This window comes from Belonocnema kinseyi, chromosome 7 (genome assembly GCF_010883055.1).
Source record: "Belonocnema kinseyi isolate 2016_QV_RU_SX_M_011 chromosome 7, B_treatae_v1, whole genome shotgun sequence".
NCBI lineage: Eukaryota > Metazoa > Arthropoda > Insecta > Hymenoptera > Cynipidae > Belonocnema > Belonocnema kinseyi.
Window position 1 is genome coordinate 120,064,016 of NC_046663.1, and position 15,689 is coordinate 120,079,704.

A 15,689-nucleotide genomic window follows, 5' to 3' on the forward strand; every position below is an offset into this window, starting at 1 on the left:
TCTTGTGTTCTTTAATTATTCCTGGGTAGTTAGTTGGCAAAAGGAATATTAAAAAACGAAGTAAAAGTCATTGTAAACGATTTTCTAAATGCACATTTGTAACTTCTATATTGAAGAAGTAAGAAACTGCCATCCCACTTTTTACACAACTTTTCCACAAACATAATTATTTAGATGCAAAAGTAGATGAAGTATGTAGCAAAATGATAATTTTTTGCTGCAAAAAGTTTTTTTTGAGATAAGTGAGAATCCTCTTAACCTTAAATTTGAGCGAAAATTCTATTTGCCTCAAACAGGATTCTTTTGGCACAAGAGGAAATTTCTCTGAGTGTTAACAATTTTGAATGAAGTAAGAGATAAGTTTATATAAAGAAGGCATTCAAAATGAGTTTCACATATTTTGTGAATGGCTACTTCTTATTTTTAGTTTGTGCTTAATACATAATACTTTTTACTCCACACTGCATAATTTCGCACTTCATATTTGTTACTTAGAACTTTTTACTTTATATTTTGTACTCCCTAATGCTTTGTACTTATTATCCCATACTTGATACTTAGTACTTCATTGTGCTTGTACGTCGAACTTAATACTTAGTAATTCATATTCTTTACTTTAAACTTTACATTTTGTACTCATGCATTCTCTTGAATCGTACAAATGAATGGTACAAATAAATTCATTTACCGGACGGTTGTGAATGAATGACACAGGATCCACGTGATTGCAGATGAAAGAAAGTGCTGAATATCGAGTTATAAAGTAATAGTTTAAAAAATGTAGAATGGCCAGTAAAAAATGTGTTATGGTAACTTGAATTAATAAACTAGATTGAAAACTTCCTCTAAACCCTAGATAATCTCCCAAAACTCTATAAAAACTATCCGTTTTGAGAATTTGTCAATACGTAGACTCAAACGTCGCACCAAGTGCAACTCCCAAATGCTCGGGAGTCTCGTTGTCTCGTCGACGCCACAATTGCGTCGTTCTTTGAGTTTTTACCCCTACCCCAAGTATCCACTACCTCTTCCTCTTATTCGACTTCTTCATGCGAATCATGCGCACACTCTCTCATGATCCCTTTGTGTTATTTTCGGCGGAATCACCGTCGAAGCTTTAAATAGGACTGAGTTTCTGACGATGAAGGCAGTTCATAACACTGTTTCTAGATGCTGGAGCACCGTACGATTTTCGACGTAAGTAATAAACAAAATCATATTCGAACAATTAGGTGCACGTTTTCTTATTACCTCACTTTTTTCCAAACTTTCGCGCCATCAACTATAATCAAATTTTTCCCTCCCCTTTCCTCACCTACTCATTTACGACGTCACACTCGAGTTGCTGTAGATCGAACATTATCTTGGTCAGGGTTGTCAGATCTGCGACCGGAAATCCAGGACAACCACCGACCGCAAGAATCATTATTAAGGGATGGAGTTCACTGTTTCTGCAATTACACCAAATGTCAGTGTCATAAAGTTCTCCAATTTTTTTCTGTGCAATAAATCAAAAATATTTGACGATTCACAAAATTACATTTTTGTGGAACATCAAAATAAAAAAAAATTAGGTATAGAAACTTGTAATCTAAAAACATGGAATAAAGTATATAAGGTACGAAGATTAAAAATAAATAATCACAACCATTTTACTTTTGTTAAACGATAGAATTTATGAACGTTTGAAAAAGTAAAAAAGTTTATTATTTCTAAAATATGCTTTGCAATATGTCACAATATGTCAAAAAGATCACGAATCTTCTCATAAATTCGACATTAGAGGTACCCGCAAAATTCACCTAAACTGCCCGCTTCAGGTGATGAAGGGGAAAGATGAACGCGAAACGATGCAAAAAAGTACGTTTTGTAAAATTACCCGTTCTGTGTTATCTAACTTGTTTATTAATAAAAGAAACGACGTGAACGAAGTTCCTATTTTTTTTATATACAAACTTGTTTAAGATTTTTGACAAATCTAACTTTTTCCAAGTTCATTCAAACGGTTTTATTCAAATTTGTACAAATGTGCCGACCAAAATATTTAATTAAAAGCGAGTTTACATCCATATGTTTAACTAGAGCAAAATTTACAGTATAAACTTCTCGAAATTTTATTATTTAGTTAAAAATTACAGTTTTTGAATTTGAAAATCATTTTTTTACCATGATTTCAGAAGATTTTTTAGACTTGAAAAGTAAGTTTGATGGAAATTAGCCAATTTTGTAAATGTAATATTTAAAGTAGTTAAAAAAATAGATGATACAGTTTTTTTTTTAATTTTAAATAAAAAGAGTTATAAAAATTTAAGGAGTTACCGTTGCATGGTATTTTTAAATGCTGCGACTAAATTTTCCCTTCTGAATGTAAAGTTCGTACGACGGAATGTGTAATTTTACTTTTATCAAGTGTTTAATATTACACTGCTGTTCGAGGGTCCTTTTATTTACATCGCTAGAGGATGTAATTTCACACACTTTTGTAAAATCGCATAGTGAAGTGTGTGATATTTACAATGATACTGTATGCAATTTTCCGAAACTTTGTAATTTCACACAAATATTTTTTTACAATGTACACTTTTTAACCACATTTTCTTCCGATAGGCACATAGGTTCGTTGTAATAAACAAAATGCTAAAAATGCAACAATCTGAATTCAAATTTCAGGTAGAATACTATGACTTCTATAATGTTTACAGAAAATCCTGTAAGACTTGTCTACATTTATGTATGATTTACCTACATATTGAAATAGTTTATTCAGCTGCTTTCCTATTAGTAAAACACTTAATTTTTTTTTGCTAACTACATAAACCCTTCAATTTTACCCAAGTTCGAAGTCATATACGGCCCAACATTGGCCCATATTCGGAAAAAATATTGCCGATGCTTGGCTGTCATTGTTGCCCCAACACTGGGTACCAGTATTGGACCAAACCTAGCTGCTATCGTCACGTAATTGCCGGGAACTAGCCGGGAATTTTTTCTTCTAATAAAATGGCCACTCTGATATATTTACATACATACTTAAAATTTAGTACATTTATCATATTTTATTTTCGAGCACAAACGTTTTCACGTTCATTTTGACATTATAAAACTAAAATAGCAGAAATGAAACAAAAAGTTTAATAAGAAAATCCAAAAGAAAGGATTCAGACGGCCTTGGTGGTTTATTGTTTGGCGAGTCCCGAGATTGTAGGAAGGATATAAAGGGTAGCCCTGAAATGGCTTCTATAGCGGGACTGCAATCTATTACTTTTTTTGGTCGCAAAAATCCTCCATTTTTTGCGTATCCTCTCTAACTTCCGGATCAGGTTAACCCCCTTCTCCATCGTCTTCTTTACACGAACCTTATGGACTTATAATTCAGTTCATAGGGCGCTTGTGACACGATTGCAGATCAGCAGATTGCTTGCAGAAAGTCCCCAAGAGTGAAAGAGATGGGAACTGTATTTTCTGCTATCTATCTCTTTCACTCCTACGAACTTTCTGCATGCAATCTGCTGATCTGCAATCACAACTCGACAACAGCCAAGGATTAGTGAGTATTTGGAAGACGAAGTGCTACCAGGAGACCCCATGCAATGCATTTCACCTGGCGCCAGTTCGCGATCGTCTGTCCTAGGATTTTCTCCAAAACGAAAATTTATTCCCAGTTGAGAGCGCCCCTTCAGAGAAAATGTGTAACTAAATTTTCGTCTGCTAATGTAAGAATCATAATTCCTGAATTTGCCACATGTAGCGCTCTCATCTGGGAATACATGATAATCCGAGGACAGGTGACCTCGATTGTTAGCCGTTTTCCACCATCTCCGCCATAAGCGTGCGGTCTGCTTATAGTGCGTTGCGAGTTTGAATTAGTGTTTTTGATTTTACCACCTTTCTCAGCTGTATCAGCTACGAATTTGATTGATTTAATCAAATCTTAGTTAATGCTAGTGAGAAAAGTTGTAAAAATGAACACGGCTATTCCAACTAAACATTTTATTTTTTTAAGTCCCCAATATAATTTCCTCAGTTAGCATAAAGGGTTCAACTATAGTAAAACTTACGATAGGAATTTAGTTATATACACACAAATAAGAGAGCAGTTGGATTAACTATATTTTTTATAACTAAACTTACGGTTTACCAGAAATTTTCTTCAGTGCATGAAAAGTTATGCTGCAACAATTTTAACATAGCACTTGCGTAAAATTAATAATTTTTTTTTCTGCGTTATAGCAATTATCATAAATTTATAAAATCCAGAAAGATTTTATACACAGCTTGTATGCATAATTGGCCCACTTTATCGCGATTGTGAGTATGTTTTCATTTTAAGGGCATGTGATACTTAGAAAATTGTCGATTTTACAAGTTTTAGGTTCCCCCGGCTTTTTTTCTAGAATAATAAATATTTTGTCTTAAAAATTTGGGAAATGATAGCGAATATGCTAACGGACGTCCCCACACACTTTTTTTGTAGGTCAATTCAAAAAAGTTCTAATTGAGCCAAATGTGAATAATTTTCATGGCGCTTAGGAATTAGTATCGATTTTTCAGTGTTAGATTCCCCCGGCTTTTTTCTTAGGATAAGAAATATTTTGTCTTCAAAATCTAGGAAATGATAGTGAACATGCTAACGGACGTCTCCGCACAATTTTTTTGTGTTTTTTCATCAAAAAAAATGTTGATATTTCTAACAACTTGCGTTTATACTTCGAGGTTATGTGTGTTACAATTCACTCGAGCGTTACTTCCAAACTAGACCATATTTTTGGCCGAAAACTTTGGACTTACAAATAAACATAGTAACTAATCTCCCGGAACTTACCTTGTTTGCAGGAAATAAAAAAGTTTGTTTCATAAATAATGTCTAAATTATCGGAAAGGCAGAGATGAAAAACGACGTAACCTCAAAATAATGCATATGTATAAAATTTTTATTTAGCACAATAATTTTTCTTTGTTATTATCCCTCAAAAAAGAGTCCGGGGACGTCCTTTACTATATTGTATAGCATCTCCGAATTCAGTTTTTAAAAATTTGCATTTTTGTGGGAAAAAGCCGGGGGAACTGTACCCGATTGATCACACGACGAAGTATCACATGCCCTTAAGTTTGAATATCAACTTATCTTAAAGTTTCAATTGACTATAAGTATAATTTGTTAAAAATAGAAAATTATAAACATTTGGGACTGTAAGTTGTATGCAAAGACAAGGGTTCTGCGTCACATGCGATTTTAATCCCAACGAGCGTAACGAACGAACTTTGAGGAAATTTTTTTTACTGCTGACCACTTGCAATAATTAATTCACTGTATATGGATTTTTTATTTTCGAAAAAAGAAATAGCCGGATAACCGTGACTTTGTAATAGCCCGTGAAACAAATGTCAACGTTTACTGCACTTAATACTTAAGAAAAGGAGTCTTGATAAAAAGAGTAGTTATATATTTTTTCTTGTGAAAAAAATCATTATATATATATATATCAAAAAATCAAAATATTTTTTTAAAATTACTTTTCAATCAATTAATTGAGCAGAAACATATATATATATATTTATTGATTTTTTGTGATGTTACTCTATAAATTCTATAAGATAATAGAATTTTTCAGATTTGCAGTTAATAAGAATATGTACTATTGCTCCAGAGTTTCCTTGCTAACTTGCAAAAAAATTAATGAATTCCAGGAAAATGTGGTTAAAAATAAATTACTTCGTTTTTAAAAGGAAGATATCATTCTTATTTTAGTTTTCAGTTATTTCTCATTATGCAATAACTATTCGCTATTCATGCAGAAAAGCTGACAACGTATGAGCTCTTTTAATTAATTTCAAGTTAAAAGTATTATAGTATAATTTCAGAATGTAGAATAATAATGATAAATGTCATAAGAAGTTTATATTTGAGACCAATATTCCTCGGTTTTTGACTTCATTATCTAAAAGTAATGCTGTTACTCCATCAGTCAGCCGTACCTTGACATCGCGTGTTGTTAATGTAACGTCCAACCTTAAGTAGTTCTTAATCCCTGCTTTAGATGATCATTATCTCAATAAAACCACCATGGCGGACCGAAAGAATCGAATGAAGCCTCTACAAAGTACCCGTAGAGACGCAATTGGGTCCCCATTTGGTTCCTTTTTAAAAAATTCGAAAAAACAGCAAAATCAACTTTTAAATTGTTGAAATTGTTGATTCAATAGGCGTTAAACGTCTTATATTTTTTAAAACTTTTTACCGTTGCAAAAAAACTATTGCGATTATTCCGTGACCTTCTATAGGAAATTTTAACGTAGAATCTGAATTTCAACAATTTAAAAGTTGATTTTCCTGTTTTTTCGAGTTTTTTAAAAAAGGAACCGAATGGGGACCCAATGGAGTCTTTACGGGTACTTTGTGGAGGCTCTATTCGGTACCTTCGGTCCGCTAGGGTAAGTCTTAAAGTAATTTATTATTTTAAAAATATAATGATTTTCTCTAGGTAGCTTTAATTCATTAGTACGCAAAAAACTGAAGTAGTAAAAACAAATGACCTGGATTATATAGGCAGTAAACTTTTCAAGTAAATTATTATTTCCATTCTTTTAAATAACGATGAGACAGGAAAATGTATAAAAAGTAATCGGGAGCCAGAAGTAGGTTACAGGTTGAAAGATAAACAATAGATTAGTCCTTTGGTAGGCCATTGTCGTGTGCCTCTTTGTCAACTTTTGTTGAGCTAGACTGCGTGTGTTTTCCCACAAGAGCTTCCGCAATCATCGCCAAAATTGCAACGTATTCTTGGCACTCTTTTTCAGTTGACGATCCCAGCTTTTCAAGAGGAAATTACGTATTGGTGATTCTCACGAAGCAATATTATTTCGAATACAAGGCAATACTCTGCATTAATTTCAGAGCTAATCAATGTAAATATATGCAAAAGTAACCTTGATTCAATGGCATCCATCATATCAAGAATCAAATTTTATATTTACATATAATCAAACTCCAAAGAGCATCCAAGCCATTTGCAATTTCGATTCTTGCTTTTTGTTTAATTTAAAATACCTACATTAAATGTTCAAGTCTATTTTTAAAATGTTGAATTACAAATGAAATACAAGTTAAATTTATTCACATGCTTGCATACGCTATTGGGCGAAAAATTAATTTCGAAATTTTGCATGGGCATTATCCATGGCAGATGTCCTATGTCAGCAACATGAGCCTTTGATTAGAAACGTCCCAGCTTACCTGAACTAACTGCTGTCAAATGAGGCATGACAAAATAAAACCTAAATTCTTATATATTTTAACAATAATAATTTCATTATTATTTTTTTATACATTCATTGGAATATTTATGGGCATCGTCCTTTTCGTACAAAATATTGGTAATATAGAATTATAGTTTTCTTTTAATCTGTGAAATGAAAGATAATTACATATTTATTCTTCTTTTTATTACAGAGACTGGCTTCAATTAAAAGTGGTATTAGATACATGCTTTATTCTAATAAAGTGCGTACCTTTGATTATATAATAAAAGCACTAAACATGTTTGCATGTCGTGACATCAGAATTTATGATTATGTGCATATTATTTTTGTAACTCAGTTTCTTTTCAACTCAAAGTAACTTAAATAACAAAATTTTAATTCCAATTGTTTATTGAAATGTCATTATTTATATACACACGTAATTCTGAAGAAAGAATACAGAAATTTATGATTTTTTATTTAGATCAATAAGCTAACATTACACGCAGAAAAAAGAACCTTACATTTCACTGAAAACCAAGTTAAATCTACCGATCTTCCTAGTACGTATGTGGACAACATGACAGTTCAGTAAACGTTACAATTATAGGCAAATAAGAATGACTATCAATGATGGTTACTAGTGCCGATTCTCAAGTGGTGCTGACCTGCAGATCAGTAGATTTTTCCGATCCAGTTCTTATTCTGTACAGTCCCTAGATGCTGTATTTACGAATTATCATGTCACTTTAACGAATAATATAAAGAGATCTGAATTATGTTATCGGCGTAGACTACAGTTAAGACATTACTATAAATTGTGAAAAAGTATTGCTAAAAAATAATTAATAAATAAGAGCACGGTTATTTCTTATAAATATTTTCGGATATACTTATAATTAATCGTTATTTGTAAGTTATAATGCTTATAATACAATTAAAATTTCGCACGCAATGGCGGCGATTCGAACGCGTAAACCTAAGCACGCGAGTCAACACTCTTAACCACTAAACTAGTGCACGAGTTGCGATCTGTACAATAATTTTGAAATGCATTTGCAACTGAGGGTGGTGGCCTCGGGAACGACTTCTGAATACGCAACCATGCCATCGCGGCACACAACAAAAAAGTTGTAGCATTCACATCATATCTATATGTCAGCTGAAACAGGCAGGGAACAAAAACACGTCTTGCTCAAATAATCTCTCAAGTGTACGCGATCTGTGAATAAGTTGTGCCATACAAAATGGTGCTATTTTTATAAAACCCCTTTCTTGCTAAGTGAGAATGTGGAGTGATGTGACGACTGTCACAGAAATGTCAAAAAGGAATGTTTTTTAGGTGATGCAATCCTTTCATTGCCGATTGCGTCGTAAATTCAACCGTTGCTCCGCGCGGATAGATTGCGTTGCTACTTTAAGGGCGAGTTAGGTAAACCGATCGGATCGGTAGCATGTACCGATCTTTTGGTAATGTCCACTGCACTACTATTGTAATCTCGGTTCAGTGAATTTTACATGTTGTTCAGTATGCAATACGAGGGAATAGAGGTTTATTTTACTGAAGGATAACCGTTGAATTAACCTTAATTTCACTGAGACTATTACGAAATGCCAAGTGATTTTGACATTTCCACACTCTTATTAAGAGCAGTTTATACTGTTACGGTTACAAGAAACCCTTTACAATTATTGATTAGTAAATATTACATTAAAGACTGCATGTACTACTTTTACTTACATACTATTGTGCAGTCCAAAATATTTTCACACACCGACGCACATCCACACATGATTAGAAAGGCCAGATGCACGTCTTAATAGACCCTAATCCCACAACTTAAATGGCAACGTGATACGGATAAGAACAATTTTCACCTGAGATGTTCGTCTTATAACGAGGAACGTAAAAATAGGTGCCTTACAGGTCGGAGTGTATGCGTTTAGCGGTGGCGACCTAGCGAAGATGTCCATTTTGACGGTAAACTAACGCGATTCGCATAAGGTTGAAAATTGGTGTACATGTAGAAGATGACATTAGGAATCGCACCTGCGCATTATCAGGCACTTACCTGGATGCAAAAGTGTTGTTAGGCGGCTTCAAAGTCGCGGGAAATTCAGGTGAAATTTATTGAAATTGATTTTACAAGAAAAAGTTTTAAACAAAAGTTGGTCCACTCTCAGAGATGCATATTTTCATTATTGTATCATTTTTTCATGAAAATGATATATTTAGAGAAAAATCAATTAAAGTAATACCATAACAATATTACCGTTTGGATAAAAAAATTCTTATTAATGTTGGAATATACCTGTCAAGGAGTGTCTTTTATCTTCTAAAAATTTCCGAAAAAATGACTTATAAAGAAAAATTGGCCTTATCCATATCACGTTGCCATTTACGTTGTGGGCTTACGTTCTACAACGCAAGATTACTGCTGCCATCACTAGGCGGGACCCGAAAATATTTGGTAAAGAAGTTCGAAAAATTCTTTTCGCGTAGACCTGTCCGTCCTGTTTTATTTTAGAGCAAAATATTCAACAGCAAAATTAAACTGGACAAAATTCTGAAAATCTTAAGTAAAACAGAATCGTCTATCTCTAATAGGTTCTAAGTTATGAAACTTCAAACACAAACAATTTGTTTTAAAAAGAGGCTAAAAATTAAAATTCCGAAGTTTTTAGCTCTTCAGAATCTGTTCATTTTATGAAAAATGGTTTAAATATTAATTAAAGTAGACGCACTTTCGAGTAATTCAAAAGAAAAGGCAATGACCTAGCCCCAATTAGGTTATAAGTTATAGACCCTTAAAGTTGACCACTTTTGACCTAGTTTTCAGGGAAAATTACAAGCGATTAGTTTTTTTAAATACCGGTGAAGAGTTATAACTAGAAAAAAATATTCAAATTTAACATGCGTATAACCTATAATTGCTCTTCAAATTTGGTATCTATAACATGTAAATGAATTCATAAAATAAAATTATTATAATTCAATAATTTTCTTTGAACCATACATTTATATAATCATATATCCCCCCAAAAACATTCCAAATGGAAATTGAGGAAGGTAAGGAAAAAGCGTTCGCACCAAAAAGCGTTCTCCGCGCATAGGAAAATTAACAAAAAAAAGAACTAAATCTGCCGCATGCGTTTAAATGGGGTCAACTTTGTAGAACAGATTTTACTTTTTACATGTAGTGTCATTCTTGTCATTCTGGGCTTGACCATTTCGAATCACTCACTTTTCCGCTTTTTCGACTTTTAATAGCCATATTTATACTAAAATTACGACGCGACCTGTCAATTCACGAAAGCTCTACCTACCTCTTTCTCTCTCTTGCTCACCTTATATAGTACATACCACTTTGACCATATCTCTCTCTAAATATTTGACATGTGAATCAAACCCAGAAATCAAAAACAATTTGTAAGGTTAATGTAATTTTCCAATTACTGCAAACTTTTCTAGTCTTTAAGAAAGCAATATCTTCACTAAAAATTGTCCTACATCAATAATTGAAAAATGAACTAAATTTTGAGAGGCACCAAAATAAGTACGAGGGCCTTAACATATTGCGGTTCCACTACTAAGGATTTTTCGAAAAATAAGAGCACCACCCCTTGTGACCCCTTGCCACCCCTTGCTCTCAATATGACAAATAATTGTTTTCACTTCACTAATTTTTCTATGTATAAAGAACGTAACTTTTTTCGGGAGCACCTTAACACCCCTCGCTTCTCCTTTATGTTTTATTAGGCTACACGGGTAAAATTTGGTCAATAAAACAGGTCTGCAAAGAATGGGGTCATGTAAGTTGTTGGAAAGTGGAGGGTCATTTCCGAACTAATTTTTTACGTAAAATCCGAATCCGGGGTCAGAATTGGCCCATCACGTCAGCATTTAAAGATATTTGAGGTTATGTACACAAAAAAATTGCGTTTTTGGCTACTTTTGAAGTTATGTACAGAAGACACAACATTTTTTGGAATTTTTTCTTTAGTTGTATCATATAGTATTGCTCTTTCTTTTTAATTTGAGAGTCGCAGAGTTCAATTACCATTTTTCTTCGCCAAGTTACGCCAATTTTTAATTACGCGATATGTCCCATTATGTCTTGAGTAATTGCTTCAAATACTTTGAGGCAGACATTTTCTATTGGGTGTTTTCTCTTGAAAATTTGTACTTGGGGGTGTTCGGGGTAGCTGATGTCTGCCTCAAAGTAATTTGATGCCCCGGTAATAAGCGTAGAATAGAGAAAAATTAATATTTTCAGATTTCAGCGTAAAAGTGAAGATTATTTTATTATTTTGAATGTGCGATTTTTCCATCTCTCTAAAATGTTACAATGAGAATAAGATACCTACTAAACTTATTCACTTCTATTTCCATAGCGACCGCCACACAGTTTTCTATTCTCCAAAAGAGAACGTGTTTTCAATATATTTAATTCCTTCTAATTGTACCGGTAACGCACCTCACAGAGATATTTTTTATTCCTCAGAAGTGGTCATATTTTGATTTGATTTAATTCCTTCTAATAAGTTCACAAAATATGTGTAATAAGTTGTTTTAATTCCTTCATGCGGATTGTAAATTCTGAAATTTTAATTCTCACCAATTCAACTCTGCCTCTCTAGGGTTGAAATTATTTAATTTCACACATTTGCATAGATTTCTTTGTTGCATTTTTAAAGACGTTTAAATAAATTATTAAAATATAAATAAATATAAATTGGAATATTTTTCGAATTTATAACTTATAAAAAGATTTAATACTGCAAAAATGGTTAAATAAATGCTTTCGTTGAATTTTACTAAGTCGATTACGAGGAATAGGATTTGCACTTTTTCTGTCCCCGTAGGGGGATTTTTAGACGGAGGAAAAATCGCGTATTCATAGGAATACAAATTCTTAATTTTTCTGAATTCAACGCTTGTTACCGGGACATATCTCGTAATTTCAAATTGGCGTAACTTGTTAAAAAAAATGGTAATTGAACTCTGCGAATCTCAAATTAAAGAGAAAGAACAGTACTATATGATACAACTAAAGGAAAAATCTCAGAAAATGTTGTGTCTTCTGCAAATAACCTCAAAAGTTAGCAAAAAACGCCATTTTTGGGTACATAACCTCGAATATCTTAAAATCCTGACGTGAAGGGCCAATTCTGACCCCGGATTCAGATTTTACGTAAAAAATTACTTCGGAAATGACCCTCCACTTCCCAACAACTAATCCATGTTGGCCTGTATAATCGTTACAGAAAGTTGTGGTGAAATTTAGATATACTGGCGTTTCGGTAAATTCTCACGTGCAGAACTGAAAAAGGAAGTACACGAAAATCTAACGAGCTGCGAAGGGATTTATAATAAATGATAAGTATATTTTCCTAGAAGCACAGGAGAAAGTATTTTGCATGGACTTCACTGTTTACAAAACCTCTCGATACAATGTGAGGTTTATCTCAAGAGAATGCCCGGAAAACGCAAGAACAACAGTATAGGTCGCGGAAGTAAATATTTTCAAAGCCACGCTGAGAGAAAGATACTTCTGAATCAATGAAATATTGGTTTGAAGCATCAAACGGTGATTTCGCGCTCGGTCAAATGCATATATAATCTGTTTAAAAGAATATGCTATTGTTACTTATTTTCTTGATTCAAATAAAATATTATTAAATTATGAAAAAATTGATTATACTTAACTGAAGATGTCAAAGACCTAATAGTAAAATGTTATAAAGTTAACTACACTTGAAATTAGCATCATGCTCATGCATCATAGCATCATGCTCTCAATTCTGAAGTACGATGATATCGTTGCAACCATAGAAAAGTTTAATTATATACTACACTGCCATAATCTATTAGCAGAAATTGCAGATTCAAAGACGGAAAATAATTATTCAGATGCAAAATACATTTGTTTTCCAGAAGTTAAATCTAAAGAATTTACACCTTCTTTAAACATCTCGGTTTCTTGTATTTTTATTGACATCAATTCTTAACTATATACTCCATACATTATTCTAAACTAAACGAATTGTTGACTTTGGTTATGGAAGACGTATTACCTATAACTACTAATGTGAAACGCACTTTATTAATATATCCGCAATCGCCGAGAATCGAACGCACGCACACCGCTCGCTTAAAATCGTACGCCTTATCCCCAAAGCTACGACGCCTCGCTGAGGACAATATCATAAATACTGATGGCATTCGTTCGACACTTTTGAACGTACAAGGGAAATGCCTCCTCTGCAGCACTAATTTTTTGATTAAACTATCATCAATCGATAGTATGTCTAACATAATTATACACGTAATAGATTTAATGCTTTCACGATGATTCGTTTTGATAAAAAGAGATATTTCGGCTTCAAATCGTGCCTAAAACTACGTTTTGTACACGACCGGAACCCGAAATGCCTCTTTTTATTAATTAGACACGTGTCCCGGCTTTTTTGTGAGTGGGCCCTTGTATAAAAATTACAAGCGTATGCAAATCACAGTCGCCGGGGCTGCCAAATGACTACCGAGTCACGCGCTCTCTTTTCAACGTACGTCACTGGCCCAGTGGTAAATGGCCTAACTATTCGGTTTTTTAAATAGAAGTACAAGAAGGTATAATAACTTTAATGTACATTTCAAAAATAATTCAATTATAGCCAAAACTTGTAGATATAAACAATCCTTTTAGGGAATGAGAGTGAAATAGTTAACAAATAAATGTCAGTTAATTTTTCTATAACAATAATCTACATTAAAAATTGTAACTAAATTATATATTGCAAAAAGTAATTACTGATTAAAAATAGACAATATTAGATCATCAAAAAGAAACATTTGAAAAATTTCTATTTTGCATCGTTTCAAGCTGAATAGTATAATATACTTATTTATTTTAATCGTTCTAATTTTTAATTTTAACTTAAATATTTACTATGATTAGTTATTCAAATATTACTTGTATAAAATGAATAATATTTTTTTAAATTAATTCTTACATAATTATTAGTATTTTTGATTTCTGCATATTAATTCATGTTAATATTTAATTGAATAAGAATAATAATTATTTTTTTGTATCACTCCAGTTGTTTATAAAAACTAGAATTTTAAAGATACATTGTTTCAAAATTAAATTAGTTATCAATGCGTATGGAAATTTTGGCACATTTTCTTCAGATGTTCAGTGTTTGTATATATTTTTAATATTTCAATTTATACTGTCAAATGAGACGACTGAAAAATCCCGAAAAACCAAATTTTCGACACTGTAAAAGTCCTGTATAATAAAATCGCCGTTAAAAATGTCCGAATTATGAAATTCCTGAGTTATAGAAACATAAAAATTGTTGTTTTTTATTAAATAAATATTTTTATTTATTAAAAACACAATGATAAAATATCTCTATCAAAGAAATTTTGTATCAATGTTTAAATTATATGAAAATTATACCTTGAATTTTAAATAACAATAATTGTATAAAAATGTATGAAGAAATTGGTTTAAAAACTGTGCAATTTTTAAACAATGTTTCTCAATCAGAAATACATTCTTTTTAATTATTGTTATTTAAATTTTTTTTAAAATTATTTTATACAGTTCACCCTGTTTCCCTTTCCTTCGCGTAAGCAGAGTCGAGCACCACAGCTGGCCACAAGTTGCTAAACCATCCCGATAGGAGACTCCTCGAGATCACTTCTATTCTCCCCACAACGAAACTCGGGACACCAAGTTAAGTCACTCTACTCGAGGACTGCGTAGAGAGAAGGTTGATATGCCTTCCGAGACTCTTTGGCTCGAGAAGAGAAAAGGGCGAGCGACGCTTCGCTCCTAGTCCCTGATTTTTATAGTTGTATTTTTCGGTCATCCGCTGACAAATTGCCAAGTTCAAACTTTGAAACAAATTTCAATACACCAATCACATCGGCTAGAAATGTGTTGCAGTGTTTTTTGTATATATTTCTAGCTGAATTTGATGGGGTTCAAAATTTTTTGGTAACTGGTTGGATCCCGGCTTCAATACCGGCCGGGATCCGGTCGGGTAATGCGGCCACAAGGCGGTTAAAAATGTTTCTTCAGGTGAGAAATTGGTAACTTGTTTTGTCTTTTAAGGCTCATCGTAAAGATCACGGTTAACTTTAAAAGTCAAATCAAGTGAACCAATTCTGGCAAGAAAATTGGAGTAGAATTTCATTCCCTGATGATAGAATCTCGTAGTAATTTGGAAACCACGTGGTGATTTAAGGTTATATATAGCGCAGTAGGCGCTATATGTGGCGGTAAATTTGAAAGTGTACAGGCTAAACATTGTCTAAAAAAAGTGAAGTTTATCAAAATTGTAATATTTCTGTTATTGCACATAGCAGAATCGATAACAGTTTAATTTAAAAAGTTGAATGGGACGGCCCCAGACTACGTGATTCGAGAAAAGTG

General features: G+C 32.8%; 1 long non-coding RNA gene across 1 annotated transcript in view; it reads left to right on the plus strand.

The window, feature by feature from the left end:
* The first annotated feature begins 974 nt into the window (after positions 1-974).
* Positions 975-15,689, plus strand: part of LOC117175863 — a 95,171-nt gene continuing 80,456 nt past the window's right edge. The window contains exons 1-2 of the long non-coding RNA XR_004467547.1: positions 975-1,197; positions 7,451-7,501. This is a non-coding gene — a long non-coding RNA (uncharacterized LOC117175863). The remainder of the gene's footprint in view (positions 1,198-7,450; positions 7,502-15,689) is intronic.